This window comes from Myotis lucifugus, unplaced genomic scaffold (assembly GCF_000147115.1).
Source record: "Myotis lucifugus unplaced genomic scaffold, Myoluc2.0 scaffold_20, whole genome shotgun sequence".
Classification (NCBI taxonomy): Eukaryota; Metazoa; Chordata; class Mammalia; order Chiroptera; family Vespertilionidae; genus Myotis; species Myotis lucifugus.
In genome coordinates this window covers 8234228-8251786 of record NW_005871068.1, presented here as the reverse complement: position 1 = coordinate 8251786, position 17559 = coordinate 8234228, and the positions used below count along the sequence as shown (strand labels likewise).

Sequence of the window (17559 nt, the reverse complement as noted above, 5' to 3'; positions counted from 1 at the left end):
GGAGGGTTAAATGTGTTTATATAAAGCACTTTTAAAAGCACCTGGCCCATAGGTGAGTGCATAGGAAATGTTATATATTTACTAAATTTTACTGTTCTAATAGAAATAAGCTTCTTTGGAATAATTTTAGATTGGCAGAAAAGTTGCAAAAATACTACAGAGTTTCCATATATCCTTCACCCAGATATACATAGCTGTGATACATTTGTCACTAACATTGGTACTTCACTATTAGCGAAACTGCAATTTTATTCAATTTCACCAGTTTTTCTACTAATACCCTTTTTCTGTTCTAGGATCTGATCCAGGATACCATGTTATATTTAGTTTTTAAGTTACTGGGTTTTTTTTTTAAGGAGAACAAAATTTTAAGTGTTTTTTATTGATTTCAGAGAGAGGAAGGGAGAGGAAGAGAGAGAATCATTGATTGGCTACCTCCTACAAGCCCCCTACTGGGCATCGAGCCTGCAACCCTGGTGTGTGCCCTGACCAGGAATCGAACCGTGACCTGGTTGGTTCATAGGTCAACACTCAACCACTGGGTCACACCGGCCGGGCTTTAAGTTACTATATATATATTATTGACTTCAGAGAGGAAGGGAGAGAGAGAGAGAAATATCAATGATGAGAGAGAATCATTGAATGGCTCCTCCTGTAAGCCCCCTACTGGGGATGGAGCCAGCGACCTGGGCATGTGCCCTTGACCGGAATTGAACCCAAAACCCTTCAGTCCGCAGGCCGATGTTCTATCCACTGAGCCAAACTGGCTAGGGCTTAAGTTACTTTTAATTGTCATTGAGACCTCCAGTTCTTTAGTAAATAAATTTCTGTGGCCATAAACACATTTTCTGATTTAAGTTTTCTGCAGGTCCTTGAAAGACCAGGTGTTTCCCCTGGGAATGACAAGTCCAGGGATTCATCTTGGCACTGAACTTTATAGTTTGAAATAAAAGGAGAGAGTCCAATGATAGAGGAAAGACTGGTATGGGGATTGAGTGGAAACAAAAGCATTTTTATAATTTAAAAATGTTTTTACAGAACTAAATTGGGTTGTTTCACATACTGTTCACTTATGATGGATTTAGCTACAAAATGATGTCATTCTTTTAAAAATGTTAAAATTAGTAGAACGCATACTTCATACTATATTGGAGATAGAAGCTAATTGGAATGAATTGGATAAATTGTTTTTTAGTACTTACAATTATGGTTGATTTAATAAGAAATTAATATTGTTAGTATATACAATAAGTTATTGTCCCTAATTAGTGTATTTGTTTGTTTATATGTACTGGTTGGTTTGTGGTCATGATTGATTTTTTAAAAGTATTTTGCAAGGATACTATATACTATATGTGCCATTGTCATTCTAAATTATCACAAATGCCTAAATTTTATGTCGAAGTTGTCATTTAGTGTAAACAGAAATTTATCAGTTAGGTTGCACATCATGAACTTTACTTTAAAAAAAAAACCTTATCTTTTCTGCCCCAGAAATAGCTTTTGGCAATTAGTCATGGATGGCAAAGATATTAATTTTGAGTTGGTAATATTTGGATGAAAATGTTTTCATTGAATAGGAGCACTGCCAGTAAACTAACTCTCTTGGTGGGTGGAAATCCCCTAGAACTTCCAGAAAATTAGTAGAGGGGTGAAGTTAAATAATTTCAGTTGTTTCCACTTATCAAGAGCTGCTTATGACCTTGGACAAATCACTAAACTGCAAAGGACCTTGGTTTCTTCATTAGTAAAATTAGGAGATTTGACTAGATATGTTATTCTATAAGTTCAGTTCTGAGATTTGAAAGACCCTCATATTTAATAAAAATCTATAAGACCAAGTTGCTTGTCTTAGACCTTTATAAATCAACACTAGTCACTAAAGGTAAATATGAATCAATTTATTTGGAGCGGGTAATCTCTTACAAACTAATGTTTGAGAGTTACTAGTTGGTTTGATACTTGTGAATATTTTTTGGTAATTAGCATGTTGTATAAAACTGCTTTTTAAGTTTTTGTTAGTTGATTTCTATGCTTTGACCTGAGCAGTGTAAAATTCAAACCTTTTGCTCTCATATCCCCTAACCAATTTTTAAAAAATAGGTACTCCTTCATACTTAAAAGAATTTACTGAAGCCTAATATGTATGCAGAGAGTGCAGATCAATAGTGAACAGTTTGGTGAGTTTTCACCAACTGAGCACACTGTGTACCAGCACCCACATCAAGAAAGTGAACATTACCAGCCACTTAGAAGATCCTTTGTTTGCTCTTCTGGTCACTTACTACCCTGACTTTTAACATCACAGATTTGTTTTGCCTACTTTTGTACTTTATACAAATGCAATCCTACTGTACTCCTTTTGTGCAGCATTATGAATATGAGATTTATCTATATTGTGTGTAGTTGTAGATCAGGGATTGGGAACGTCCGGCCTGCGGGCCATATAAGGCCTGCGAAATCATTTGGTCTGGTCTTACCAAGGACTCGAAATTCAATAAATCTAGGAGCTTTTTAAAAAGATTTTATTGAAAGTTTTACATATGTCAAGGAGCTTCTTTCATAGCAACATAAATTTATATTAAGTGAATCATAAATATCCAAATGGCCCTTGGCAGAAAAAAGTTTCCCTACCCCTGTTGTAGACTATTCCTTCTCATTACTATATATTCTATTGTGAATATATCACTATATATCATTCTGTTGTTGATGGATATGTAGGTAGGTCTCAGTTTTTGGAGAATGTCTTTGTGACCTTGGGGTAGGCAAAGATTTCTTAAACAGTACTTTTTAATTTTAATGTGTTCTAGAGTTTTAAGTAGAGAAAGAATGGGAGAACTGGTTTATTTTAATAGGAGCATCTGCAGTTTTTTAAATGTTAATATATAGTAAAATCTTTTACTCTGTAAATCTCAGAGAAAGGGTCAATATTTATAACTAAATCTAGGTAACAAGGTTTGTGATTTCAGAACTGTTTTGGGTAGAATTCCTTCAAAAGTGTCAGGTAGTTCCTTGCCTATTTTGACTAGTACTTATAATAGTGACTAGAAGTGATAATGGAGGGTACCATTGTCTGTTCCCTTAATCAAAGGGAAAACTGACCATTTGTCCACTAAATATGATATTTGCTTTAAATTTTTCCTAGTTACTCTATTAGCTTACGGAAATTTCAAACTGTTAATGACTTAGTAAGAGCTTATATCATGAATAATACTGGATTTTATCAATTGCTTTTCCTACTCTTGCTCCTTGAATTAAAGTATATTGATTGATATCCTAATGTTAAATCAACTTTGCATTCCCAGGAATAAATCCAGTTTGGTTATTACCACATTTTTTCTTTTTATTTGCTTAGAAATTTTGGATCTTTGTTCTTGAGTGAGATTGGCCTTTATTTTGTTTTGGTTTTTTTGTACTGTCCTAGTCAGGTTTAGGTGACCTTGTAAAATGAGTTAGGAATATACCTGTTATTTCTTGTTATTTTTTAGATAACACATATAATAGAGATCATATGGTATTTGTCTTTCTGTTTTTTTTTAACTTAGCATAATGCTCTCTAGGTGCATCCATGTAGTCACAAGTGGCAAGATTTCATTATTTTTTATGGCTGAATATTCCCTTGTATATATATGTATACTACATTTTCTTTATCCATTCATCCATTGATGGATTCTTAGGTTGTTTCCATAATTTGCCTATTGTAAATAATGCTGCAATGAACATGGGTGTGTATATATCTTTATGAATTAGTGGTTTCATTTTCTTTGGATAAATACCCAGAAGTTGAATTGCTGCATCATATAGTAGTTCTATTTTTAATTTTTGAAGAACTTCCATACTGTTTTCCATAGTGGCTGCAATAATTTATATTCCCACCAACAGTACACAAGGCTCCCTTTTCTTCATATCCTCGCCAACACTTGTAATGCTGGCCTTGTAAAATGAGTTTAGAAGTCTTCTCTCTTCTATTTTTGTAAAGAGTCTGAGAAGGATTAGTATTGGTCATTCTTTCTCCTAGTAGTCAGTCTGTTCAGATTTTTTATTTCTTCAATATTCATACTTGGTGGGTTGTATGTTTCTAGGAATTGACATATAATTGTTCATGTAGTGTCATGATTCATTGTATTCTCATGATTCTTTATATTTTTGTGATATCTTTATAATGCCTCCTGTTTTTAGTTTGTTAATCCTCACCCAAGGACATTTTTCCTTTGATTTTTAGAGAGAATAGAAAGGGGGTAGGAGAGAGAGAGAAACATCAATGTGTGAGAGGGAGGCAATTGATTGGTTGTCTCCCTCATGAGCCTGGGATCGAGCCTGCAACCGAGGTATGTGACCCTGACCGGAATCAAACCCAGGACCCTTCAGTCCGCGGGCTGATGCTCTATCCACCAAGCCAAACCAGCTAGGGTTCGTTTTATTTATGATTTTATTTATTGGAGTCCTCTTTTTGTTTCTTGTTGAGTCTAAAGGTTTGTCTATTATGTTTATCCTTTCAAAGAAACAGCTCTTAGTGTCATTGCCCTTTTCTGTTGTCTTTTTCATCTCTATTTTATTTATTTCCTTTCTGGTTTTTGTTATTTCCTTCCTTCTACTCATTTTGGGCTTTGTTCTTTTTTCTAGTTCCTTGAGGTTTAATGTTTTGTTGTTTGAAACGGTTCTTGTTTATTGAGGTAGGCATTTATTGCTATGAACTTTCCTCTTAGATTTGCTGAATATATAAATTTTGGTATGGTGTATTTTCACTTGTCTTAAGGTTTTTTTAAATTGTCTTTTGATTTCTTCATTGACTCATTAGTTGTTCAGTAGCATGTTGTTTAATCTCCACATATCTGTGCATTTTCCAGTTTGCTTTTTGTAATTGATGTCTAGTTTTATATAATTGTGGTCAGAAAAGATGCTTGATGTTTTTGGTTTTTTTAACAACTGTTTGATAAATTACATGTTTATAAAAATTTGGCCATTATATATTTTGGATATTAACCATTTTTCAGAGCTGTTGTTTGCAATCTTCTCCCATTTGATTGGTTGCCTTTTGTTTTGGTTTCTTTTTTGCTGTGCAGAAGCTTTTTAGTTTGATATACTCCCATTCACTTATTTTTGCCTTTACTTCCCTTGCCTTTGTGGTCAAATTCATAAAATCCTTTCTAAGAACAAGGTCCATAAGTTTAGTTTAGTACCTATGTTTTCTTCTGTGTAATTTGTTGTTTCAGATCTTATATTTAGGTCTTCAATCCATTTTGAGTTAATTTTTGTATATGAAGACAAACAGTATATTTTATTCTTTTGCATTTGACCTTCCAATTTTTCCAGCACCATTTATTAAAGAGGCTCCTTTATCAAAAATTATTTGCCCATATAAATGTGGATTTATTTCTGGGATTTTATTTATTCATTCATCAGTTGATGGGCATTTTGGGTTGTTTTCACTTTTTGACTATTACAAATAATGCTGCCATGAACATTCATATACATATTTTTGTGCAGACATATGTTTTTATTACTCATGGACCTTTTTCATTCTTGATGCTGGGCACATGTATCTTTTTCCTCTCCTTTAAAAGATAATCTTACTAGAGGTTTAGCAATTACAGAAATTTTTCTAAAGAACCAATTGTATGGGTGTTCTTCTGTTTTTTTAAATACCTGCTTTTAAGTTATTTCCTTTTATTTATTTATAACTTCTTAACAGGGGTAGTTAGATACTAATTTACCCCTTATTTCCTTCCCAACATGCATATAAAACCACACCTTTCAGTTTGAAGCATTGCTTTACCAGCATCCCTTAACTTAAAAATACTTTTTAATGTTTTTATTACTTTTGAGAGAGAGAGAGAGAGAGAGAGAGAGAGAGAGGAGAGAGAGAAAGACATAAATTGCTGCCTCTTGCACGTCCCCCCCCCCACACACACACACTGGGGATCAAACCAGTGACCTCTCAATGCATGGGACTGCATGGGACAATGCTGAACCAACCAAGCCACAGAAGCTGGGCAGCATCCCATAATTTTTTATATGTAATATTTTCATTATTAATTTTACATTTTCTTATTTTCATTGTAATTTTTTCTTTGATCAATGGGTTATTGAAAAATGTATTTTTTTATTTCCAGTAATATGAGAATTTTCTAACTCTGCATATTTGGTAATGGTTTCTGGTTTTATCACAACTTCCTTAGAGAACTTTCTTTGCGTGATTTCAAGAAGTTTTAAAACTTCTTGAGATTTACTTTTATGGCTTAGCATGTGGTCAGTTTTTTTGTAAATATGTTAAGTGCTTGAAAAGCATATATTCTGCAGCTCTTGGATGTAGTGTTATATATTGTTAATTGTGTGTATTTGTGTCCTAACTGATTATTTTGTCTGCTTATTCTTTCAACTACTGAGAGATATCTTAAAATCAGCCACAATGATACTGATGTTTGTCTATTTCTCCTAGTAGTTCTGTCAACTTTTGCTGTATATATAATTTGAGGCCATGCTATCAAGTGCATGCAAATTTAGTTAATTATAGTGTTCTGGTGACGTAAACATTTTATTATTCTTAATGTGACTCCTTTAACTCTAGTGATGCTTTTCTATTTTGTCTGAAAATAATTTAGCTATACTATCTTTATTTTGGCTAATGTTTACATGATGTATTTTTCTATCCTTTTAACTTTTAATCTTTCTGTATTATGTTTTACATGAACCTCTAGAAAGCAACATATATTTGTAGATATTTAAAAATCTAGTCTGATAATCTTTTTCTTTTTTGGAACATTTAATTCATTTATATTTAATGTAACTACTAATATTACATACAGCATCACGTTGTTGCCCCTTCCATTCTGTATTTCTTTTTCTCTTCCTTTCATTTGAATGATTATTCTATGTCAATTTTTCCTTTATTGGTTCAGATAGCACATATCCATTTTAATTCTTTTTATGATTACCTTCACTTACCAGAGTCTAGTGTTGATACTTTTACCTTTCTCCTGGTTGAAGCAAGAACATTAAAAATACCTTAATTCCATTTACTTACTTCCTGACATACTTGCTATTGTGCTATAACTTAATTTTCTATATGTATGTATATGTGTATGTAGAGATGTGTGTATATATGTTCAAAAGCTATACAGATTTAATGTATATAACTTAATAATACACATTTTAATTCCCTTAAGACATTATCATTTTACACAGTCAGTGTCCCATTAGATTTTTTACATGTTTACTTCTGCATCTGTAACTTTTCATTTTGGGTCAGTTTTCTGTTGCTTTATGATTTCTTAGTAGGGGTATGCTGGATGTGAACTCTGCTTTTATTTGTCTGAGAATATTTTATTTTCATTCTTGATGGATATTTTCTCTGCAGTACAATACAAGGTTGGCAGTTGTTTTTCTTTCTGCTTCTTCGAGATACCATTACAGTCTTTCAGCTTCCATTTTTGTTGTTGAGAATTAAGCTATCCATCTGTTGCTTTGAAAGTAATTTTTTCTACCCTCGGGGTGCTTTTAAGTTTTTCTTTGTCGATTTTCATTTAGGAATTCATTTAGATCCTTAAATTTGTTGTTTGACATCTTTCATTGTTTTTGGAAAATTTCAGCCATTCACATAATGTTTCTGTCTCTTTCTTCCTTCTGGGATTCCAATGAACTGAGTTGGATGTTAGACCTCCTTGCTGTATCCTCATGTTTCTTACCCTCTCTTCATTCTGAGCTTTTCCCCCTGACCTATCTTCTGATTCACTGTCTCAACTGTGTCCATTGGCTGTTAACCTGTTCACTGAATTCTTATTTTTAGTTTTTGTATTTTACAGTTAAAAATTACTTTCTGCTCCTTTTAGAAGTCTGCTGTGTCACTTTTTATAGTTTCCATTTAATTGCTGAGATCAAGTTTGATTTTCATCTCCTTGAACATAGTAAATATAATTTAAAATCTATGCTTGATAATTCTTAATATTTGGAGTGCCTGTGAGTCTCTTTTTGTTGTTTCTACAGCTTTTAATCTTGTCCTCTTGTCTCCTCATATGCCTGATTATCTTTAATTGTGTGCTGAAAATTTTGTTTAAAAAATCATCTGAGATCAAGAATGTCTTCCAGAAAGGAATTTTTTTTTTTGTGGCATCTTCTTGAGGGAATCCAAGATTACTTAGTCTGATCTCCACTTTTGAGATTTTTCAGGGCAAATCAGATGACTGAAGGCCAATTTGCATTCAGTGTATGTTCTGGTTCACCCCTATTTCTAAGGTGCAGCCCTTCAGGTTCCTAACCTGACGGTAGGGGAAGAGGGTTTTCCTTTTGTCCCTCTGCCTATCAGGCTGTCAGATACAGTTTAACCTCTAGTTTCTTCTGGAATGCTTGGCTCACCTCTTTGAATTCCAGTCCTTTAATGGCTATGGTGCAGTTTTGTAATCAAACCTATTAAAATTTAATAACTAGAACATCAAGGGGAGCCGTGGGGACCCCTAATGGTTTGCCAGAGATGCAACAAAGTTCCTCTTCCTAGCTTTCTCTAAAGCCAAAACCTCAGAAAAGCTTTAGCCATCCACTCTGTTGTTGCCAGCTCTGCCTTAGGTACTAGAGGTGACTGACTGGGAAGTGGAGCAGGGTGATTCAGGCAGTCAGATGAATTTTCTGTTAGTATTTAGCAACAGAAACTTCATTTGCTGAAATTTCAGGTAGTAAAGATGTATAAATGGCTACATTCTTTTTTGTGACCTTATGTTCATGCTGTCTTCTTTAAACCTTTCACAGTTTGAATTTTACCTCTTTGGTCTTTTTTAGGACAGTGTCTTCAGCCTTTTCTTCAAGATTTTTTATCATGAATTATCACATGTCAAACTGGACAACTTACCATAGTTAAAGTTTCACCAGTTGACAAATTGAAGGTAAGGAGTGTATATTTGTGTCCGTGTATTCCTGTAATATATTAAAAACTTTTTTGAAAACTAATCCATGTTATTGATATTACCTCACTCCCTTATCCCCATCCCTTTTATGCATTCAAGAGCAGGGAAAAGATGTTCAAGTGATTTCACGTGTTTAGATTTAGGTCCTAAATCAGGACTCTAAGCAAGTTTTTTGTACAATTAATTTGTTACTAGAAAGCTCAGCAGCAAATGGAAGGGTAACTCAGGAGTTGATTTTGAATAAAGGATGCTAATCAATCCTAGCTAGGTCCCAGATCCCCAGTGGGTGGAGCTGGTGGAGCTTTAAAAGACTTGTCCCATGGAGTAACTGGGTGTGCATGCAAATGCTGGTCTTCCAGCTTCCTAGTTTTTATTGTAATTTTTCTTATTCTTAGATATGTGTTCAATAACTGAGTTGTATCAATGATAAATATGGTATTATGAACAAATCTCGGTATAATTTTTTTAATGTAGCATAATTCTTTCTTTGAGCCAAGAAAAGCCATTTAACAATATCAGCTTTGATTTTTAGATAGCTTGTTTTGCCACCTTATAAAGATGTTACCACTCTTTTTAACAGCTGTTTCCTAGTATAAAAACATGTGGGTGTGTGTTTTAACGTAAACACTGGACAAGATGTTATGAGGCCTGTTTTATAATCTTGGCTTTTAAGCAAATTTTTAAATCCCTCTAGCCTTCAGTTACCTTCTTGAGTAAAACAAAGTTGAGTTCGGAGAAAGCCTTGGCACTATTGACATTTGGGCCAGATAATTTGTTGTTAGGAGCTTCTTGTGCAGTGTAGGATATTTAGCATTGTCCTTGGCCTCTGCCCACTAAATGCCAATAGTGCCCCTCCCCAGTAATGACAACCAAAAATGCCACCAGACATTGATAAATGTGCCTTGTAGGACAGAGTCAACCCCAGTTCAGAACCACTGAATTAGATGATGTTAGAGTTCCATCCAGCTTTATAATTTTACTAGAGTCCCGGTGCACAAATTTGTGCATGGGTGGGATCCCTTGGGGTGGCCTGCAGAGATTGGGCCCCAGCCCCCAGCCTCGCAGCCCCACAGTGCACCCCACCTTGGCCTGGCACTGCCCCCTCACCTGCTCCACCATCCTGCCTGTGGGGCGACCGATTGGGGCCGAGACCTCCCCCCCCCCCCCGGCTCCCTCAGCAACTAGGAGCTGGGCGGCAGCCCCACCCCCCGCTGCCGCTGCTGGTCACCATCTATGGAGCAATTGGGCCCCCGCTTGCACCCGCCTTGGCCTGGTGCCGCCCTCTCACCTGCTCCACCATCCTGCCGCGGTCCCGCTCTCCTTGGGACCCATCAGAGCCGGCAGTGCCTCCACTGCCACCTGCTGCCAGTGCTGCATCACCGACGCCCGTCGTGTTCTGCGCCGCCCCCTGGTGGTCAATGCGTGTCATGGCGAGCAGTCGAAATCCAGGTCTCCCAGTCTGAACGATTGCCTGAGGGGACAATTTGCATATTAGGTTTTTATTATATAGGATACTTTTTATTTTTTAATTTTAGTTTTCTTTGCACCCCAGCTTAAATGTCATCTCTTCCATAAACCTTTCCTCAGTGCTCGTTTTCCTTGTCCTATCTTAATTGTTTCTTTTTCTGAAAATGTGTTATAGAACTAAACCCTACTCTATTATGAATAAGGGATTCAGGAGTATTGTCAGGCTAGACATTGTTAAATGATTATCAGTGGCATTTTTTTAAAATATATTTTTATTGATTTCAGAGAGGAAGGGAGAGAGGGAGAGAGAGATAGAAACATCCATAATGAGAGAGAATCACGGATCGGCTGCCTCCTGCATGTCCCCACCTGGGGATCAAGCCTGCAACCCGGGCATGCGCCCCTGACCGGAATCGAACCTGCGACCCTTCAGTCCATAGGCCAACGCTCTATCCGCTGAGCCAAAACAGCTAGAGCTCAGTGGCATTTTTGTAAATCTTTTATACCCTTACAGTAGGCCACAATTTGTGATCTTGAATCTCTAGGTTAGACTAATAACTCATTTTTTAAAATAATTTAGAAGGCAGGAACCTCAAATAGAATGTGAGGGAGCTGCACAAAACACAGCGAGGCGGGAAAAACCAAGATGGCGGCATAGGTAAACACCGGAAATTGCTGCCTTGCACAACCACTTCAAAAATACAACTAAAAGACAAAACGGACATCATCCAGAACCACAGGAAGGCTGGCTGAGTGGAAATTCTACAACTAGAAGGAAAGGGAAAAGCACACTGAGACTCAGAGGAGGTGCGGAAGTAAAGTGCAGAGGTATGGACGCACACGCTGGGGGCTGGCAACTGAGGACCCGGTTGTCTTTTTCAGTCGGGAGGGAGTCTTAAGCTCCCGACTGCTCTGAACTCCAGTTCTGGGTGAGTTTCTGGGGACCCAGGCTCATACGGGGAGAAACTGGACTGTCTGGCATCGGTCGGACCTTGAGGGCAGCTTTCTCTCAGAGGTGCTTGCAGTGATTACCAGGACACTGAGACGCAGGACCTCTTAGGGTAGGACTGAGGATCTGCCATAGCTGTTTGCTCCACCCTATTGATTCCCTGAGACCCCGCCCCACCCAAGCTGTGTGCAGAGGCATTTGCATATGAAAGGCCTGGCCCTTTGCAATCTAAAATTACCTAACAAACTGCAGCTGGGTCAGAGAGACCCAGAACTTCCAAAAGAAGGCCCAAGGCCCCACAGCAGCTTGCACTGCTTCACATCTGGGCACCTCCAAACCCCAAACAAAGAAGAGGAATCTACAGATCTCTCCGTAGCTCCTGCTGTGTAGCCTCAGGCAGAGGCTAAATTAGCACCTCCTTAGAGATCCAAGATCCAGTGTACCCAGTGGTCAGAGTGGGACCATCCAGATTACAACTCCTCAGATCCATAAGGGACACACTCAGGGGGCAGACTCAGTGAGCACCAAAGCCACACTAAAGCAAGTCTTGCCCCAGAAGGGTGTCTCCAGCACAGAAGTTCTCCCACTGTAGACACAGCTGATTCTCACAGCCAGTGGGCCTGGAGGTCAATTCCTCCCAGTGATACCTACAACAATCAAGGCTTAACTACAACAAGTCTGTGCACAAAGCCCACAAAGGGGTGCACCAAGAGTATCCACCTCAGGTAATTGGGGAGGCTGAGCCACTGGGCCCTATAGGACACCTAGCACACAAAGCCACTCTATCAACACAGGGAAGCATAAAATATGCGGAGACAAAGAAACAGGTCACAAATGACAGAAATGGAGGAAAACAAACTACTAGATATAGAGTTCAAAACCACACTTATAAGGTTTTTCAAGAATTTTCTAGAAACCGCCGATAAATTCAGTGAGACCCTCAAGAAATCTAGTAAGACCCTCGAGGATATGAACAAGGACCAACTAGAAATTAAGCATACACTGACTGAAATAAAGAATATTATACAGAGTTCCAACAGCAGACTAGAGGATCGCAAGAATCAAGTCAAAGGTTTGAAATACGAAGAAGCAAAAAACACCCAACCAGAAAAACAAAAAGAATCCAAAAATATGAAGATAGTGTAAGGAGCCTCTGGGACAGCTTCAAGTGTACCAACATCCGAATTATGGGGGTTCCAGAAGAAGAGACAGAGCAAGATATTGAAAACCTATTTGAAGAAATAATGACAGAAAACTTCCCCTCCCTGGTGAAAGAAATAGACTTACAAGTCCAGGAAGCGCAGAGAACCCCAAACAAAAGGAATCTAAAGAGGACCACACCAAGACACATCATAATTAAAATGCCAAGGGCAAAAGACAAAGAGAGAATCTTAAAAGCAGCAAGAGAAAAACAGTCAGTTACCTACAAGGGAGTACCCATACAACTGTCAGCTGACTTCTCAACAGAAACTATGCAGACCAGAAGGGAGTGGCAAGAAATATTCAAAGTGCTGAATAGCAAGAACCTACAACCTAGATTACTTTACCCAGCAAAGCTATCATTCAGAATTGAAGGTCAGATAAAGAGCTTCACAGATAAGGAAAAGCTAAAGGAGTTCATCACCACCAAACCAGTATTATATGAAACGCTGAAAGGTATCCTTTAAGAAGAGGAAGAAGAAGAAAAAGGTAAAGATACAAATTATGAACAACAAATACACATCTATCAACAAGTGAATCTAAAAATCAAGTGAATAAATAATCTGATGAACAGAATAAACTGGTGAATATAATAGAATCAGGGCCATAGAAAGGGAGTGTACTGACTATTCTTGGGGGGGAAAGGGGAGTGGGGGGTATGGGAAGAGACTGGAAAAAAATCATACACCTATGGATGAGGACAGTTGGGGGGGGTGGGTATGGGCAGAGGGTGGGGTGGGAACCGTGTGGAGGGGAGCTATGGGGGAAAAAAGAGGAACAACTGTAACAATCTGAACAATAAAGATTTAATTTAAAAAAAAACACACACAGCGAGGCTGCATTTGGAAAATGTCATATAAAATTTTATAACAGCCCAGCCATGTGGCTCAGTGGTTGAGGGTCAACCTGTGAATCAGGAGATCATGGTTCGATTCCCGGTCAGGGCACATGCCCAGGTTGCCAGCTCGATCCCCAGTAGGGAGGTGTGCAGGAGTCAGCCAATCAATGGTTCTTTCTCATCATTGATGTTTCCAGCTCTCTCTCTTTCTCCCCCTTCCTTTCTAATATCAATAAAAATATATTTTAAAAACATTTTATAACAGAATTGTTTCAACTTTCATATCCAGAAGTTTCTCAAATAATTCCATTTTGTTAATTCAAAACTGCTATCCAGATAAAAGTAAAAAGAAAAGGTGCTAAATAATTTTCTTACAAAACCTAGAATACCTTACCATATTCTAAGTCAATATTTTGCAAAGCAACCCACAGCAAGAAATACATTATAATCATGATCTAGAACATATACATCCCTTAGACAATTTTTTTTGAATCAGTATTTACCATCACTATATGTGAAACACTGTAATATTTTCTGTTATATTTATTATTTTAAAAAAATACTTGTCATCACCCTATAAATTTATTATATAATTTATTAAGAGGTCACAACCCACCATTTGAAAACTACTGTTCTAAGTAATCTCTTTATTTAAGTAATAAAATGTGGAGATGATCTGCTTCTGGCATATGTTTCCAACAGGCTGACTTGTCTTTTTTTTTAAATAATATCATTTAATAATTGACCCGACAACCAGAACAAATTAGTTTTTCAATTATTTAAAAGTCCTACAAAATATTTAATGTGGACAAGGCACTATAGCTGAAAGAGCATGTTTGGTTTTTATTCTCAAGATTTATAGTGATAAAATCTAGAGGAGAATTAAAAATTAATAAACAGTATTTTAAGTGATGAAAGTGATAACAACACACTATGACTTTTAATAGGCATTTAGGAAAGGTAGAAAGATTGAGGATTTGATGGTAGAAGGTTAACATGAATGTGGGGTGGATTTTGCATTGTCATGTGTTAGAAGATTGGAAAAAGCAATTACATATGCTAGAAGACAGCATTCATGTAGGTCAGGGGTCCTCAAACTTTTTAAACAGGGGGCCAGTTCACTGTCCCTCAGACCGTTGGAGAGCCGGACTATAGTTTTAAAAAAAAAAACTATGAAAAAATTCCTATGCACACTGCACATATCTTATTTTGAAGTAAAAAAACAAAACGGGAACAAATACAATATTTGTATTTGCGTGTGGCCCGTGGGCCATAGTTTGAGGACCCCTGATGTAGGTGCACAGTACTTCTTGCTCATGCTTGAAGTTCACTTATTGGGTAATGTTTAAGATAAATTAACAGAAATTAAGATTAAAAGTATAGTAAAGTGCTGAAATTATACAGTATAAACAAAATATGTTATTTTAGCTCTACTGTGGTTATAAAATGAGGTGGAGTCAGGAGATTAATTAGAAACTTGTGTGCATCATGGCTCTGCTATAAGCCAATATTTGCCCTAAAATGATAAAGTTAACATTGAATTACTAGGTTTCCTGGAATGAAGATAGTTTCTAAATGATGGGGAGAGAGAAGGCTCACATGTCAAAATAACCCAATAAAGGTGCTACTATTCTATATATAATTGTTCTTCATAGAACAAAAATGGATTATATAATAGTATTTTTAGGAAAGTTATATGCTATTTTAGCTATGCAATAGAAAATGTTGTAGTTGCTTGATATGCCCAGGCTCATCCTTTCTTCTCTAAAAAGAATTGGGGTGCTTAGGATGGTAAGCACAACCAGATGTGCTGCAAAAGCCTTAAGAAAATGAGCGGTGGACTATCTTTTTGTCTTTCTAACTGCTGATGTAGAAGATATTTGTGACCTAAAGGAAAAGAAGATTCAGCTTGTGATGATAATTGGGGAAGAACCACCTGCCCTAAAAGTGTGGTCTAGCCTTCTGTGTTTTTGTCATTCTTCCATGTTGAGTTTGGAAGTTAGCAGAAGGATAACTATCTCATTTTGTTAGACTTCCAGACTACTGAAAAGAAGGTGCTTTCAGAACTGGGGATGTGAATAAGACGCCTGTGCCAGGGCTCATGAACCACCTTAAGGTAATTAAACATTTTTTTTACATAGATTTTATTTTTCAGAGCAGTTTTAATTTTACAGAAAAATTGAGAAGATAATACAGGGAGTTCACATATACCCTGCACCCCATTTCCTCTCTTATCAATAGCTTACATTAGCATGGTACATTTGTTAAAATTAAATGTTATTAATTAAAATTCATATTTTAGTTAATTCAGATTTCCTTCGTTTTTACCTAATGTGTTTTCTGTTTCTTGTTTCCTGAGACTCTTCTTAGCTGTGACCATTTCTCAGACTTCCTTTGTTTTGATGACCTTGTCAGGTTTTTTTGTGTTTTAATATGTGTATTTTAAATTTTTTCTATTAAATCTTTATTGTTGAAAGTATTACATATGTCACCATTTTCTTCCCATTGACCCCTTCTAGCCCACCCCTGCCCCCTGCCTTCACCACCCTATTGTCTGTGTCCATGGGTTATGCATATAATTGCATACAAGGTCTTTGATTGATCTTTTCCCACCCAGCCACCCCTTCCCTCTGAGATTCGACAGTCTGTTCCATGCTTCTGGATCGATTTTGTTCATCAGTTTATTTTGTTCATTTGATTTCACATATGAGTGAGATCATGTGATACTTATTTTTCTCTGACTGGCTTATTTCGCTTAGCATAGTACTCTCCAGGTCCCTCCATGCTGTCTCAAAGGGTAAGAAATCCTTCTTTTTAACTGCTGTATAGTATTCCATGGTGTAAATGTACCACACCTTTTTAATCCACTCACCTGCTGATGGACACTTAGGCTGTTTCCAAATCTTAGCTATTGTAAATTGTGCTGCTATGAACATAGGGGTGCATACATTCTTTCTGATTGCTGTTTTGGGTTTCTTAGTGATCCTAAAAGTGAGATCACTGAATCAAATGGCAGTTCCATATTTAACTTTTTGAGGAAACTCCATACTGTTTTCCATAATGGCTGCACCTGTCTGCATTCCCACCAGCAGTGCATGAGGGTTCCCTATCCTCCACATCCTCGCCAGGACTAACCTCTGAGTCAAAACAGCTAGGGCTTGACAATGCTTTTGATGATTCTTTTAATGTGAATATTGTTTGGGTTCATGTATCTTTCTTGAGAATGTAAGAATATGAAATAGATGCAGCATTTATGTGACTGTTTGGATTCCACTGTAATGAAAATCATAGAGGTCGATAGTTTTATAAATTATTTGGAAGACTCATTTAGGGAAAATAACTTTCATGTTCATATCTTTCCCTTGTTATTTGGTAGCACCTAAATATATATATACTAGAGGCCCAGCTCTTATATATACTAGAGGCCCAGCGCGCGATTGAAATTGCGTGAGGAGGCACCCCGCCTCCCGCCATGCGAGGAGGTGCTCCGCGGGCTGCCACGGGAGTCAAGCCGGACCTGCATCGCGGGTGGCTGGGAGCCTAACTCGCGGAGTGCCGGGCTGCCGCGGGAGTCAGGCCTGACTGGCATCTCGGGTGGCCAGGACCCACGCCTGAATTCCGCCCCAGGCCACCCCGGCCCCCCTGCCTGTGTCCACTCTGGGCTGCTGGAGCCACCGCGCCAGCTCGGGGAGGACCCATGTGTCTGTCTCCATCTCCACTCCGGGCCTCACCTGTGTGCGCAACCTCCTCCTGTCTGGTCGTGACCCATTACGGCGTCCTGGCCTAATTTGCATATTACCTCTTTATATGTATGGCCCAGTGCACGAATTCGTGCACATTGAAAGGGAATTAGAAGAAATATTTTAATATCACTATTTGCCAAGTCCTGGGTTGGGTATCCGGCTCCCTCCTCCCTCCTGTCAGAGTCTGTGATGGCTCCCGCGGGGATGCTGCATCAAAGCCGGCGCCCCATGGGGCTACGGGACTCCCCTGAGTCCCAGAGTCCCACAGCCCCACAGGGCCGGAGCCCCAGGGGACATAGGGCTGGTGAGGGGGATGAGAGTGGTGGCCTGGTTCTAAGAAAACCACCCTGGGCATCCCTGGGTTACCTTGGGTTCCCCGTGAAAATGGCCAGAGGTGTCGGGGCTGAGTGTGGAGCCAGTGGCAGCAGAGGTGGAAGAAGCTGTCCTGGCTGGCTCTTTGCCTATCAC

At 38.1% G+C, this 17559-nt stretch overlaps 1 protein-coding gene across 7 annotated transcripts in view; it reads left to right on the top strand.

Annotated features, from left to right (window-relative positions):
* Positions 1-17559, top strand: part of TAB3 (TGF-beta activated kinase 1 and MAP3K7 binding protein 3) — a 72443-nt gene that overhangs the window by 6979 nt on the left and 47905 nt on the right. For all 7 annotated transcript variants that reach the window (XR_002828457.1, XM_023751341.1, XM_014453076.2 and 4 more), the window contains exons 2-3: positions 8770-8873; positions 15380-15464. The gene's annotated coding sequence lies outside the window, so the exon portion shown is untranslated. The remainder of the gene's footprint in view (positions 1-8769; positions 8874-15379; positions 15465-17559) is intronic.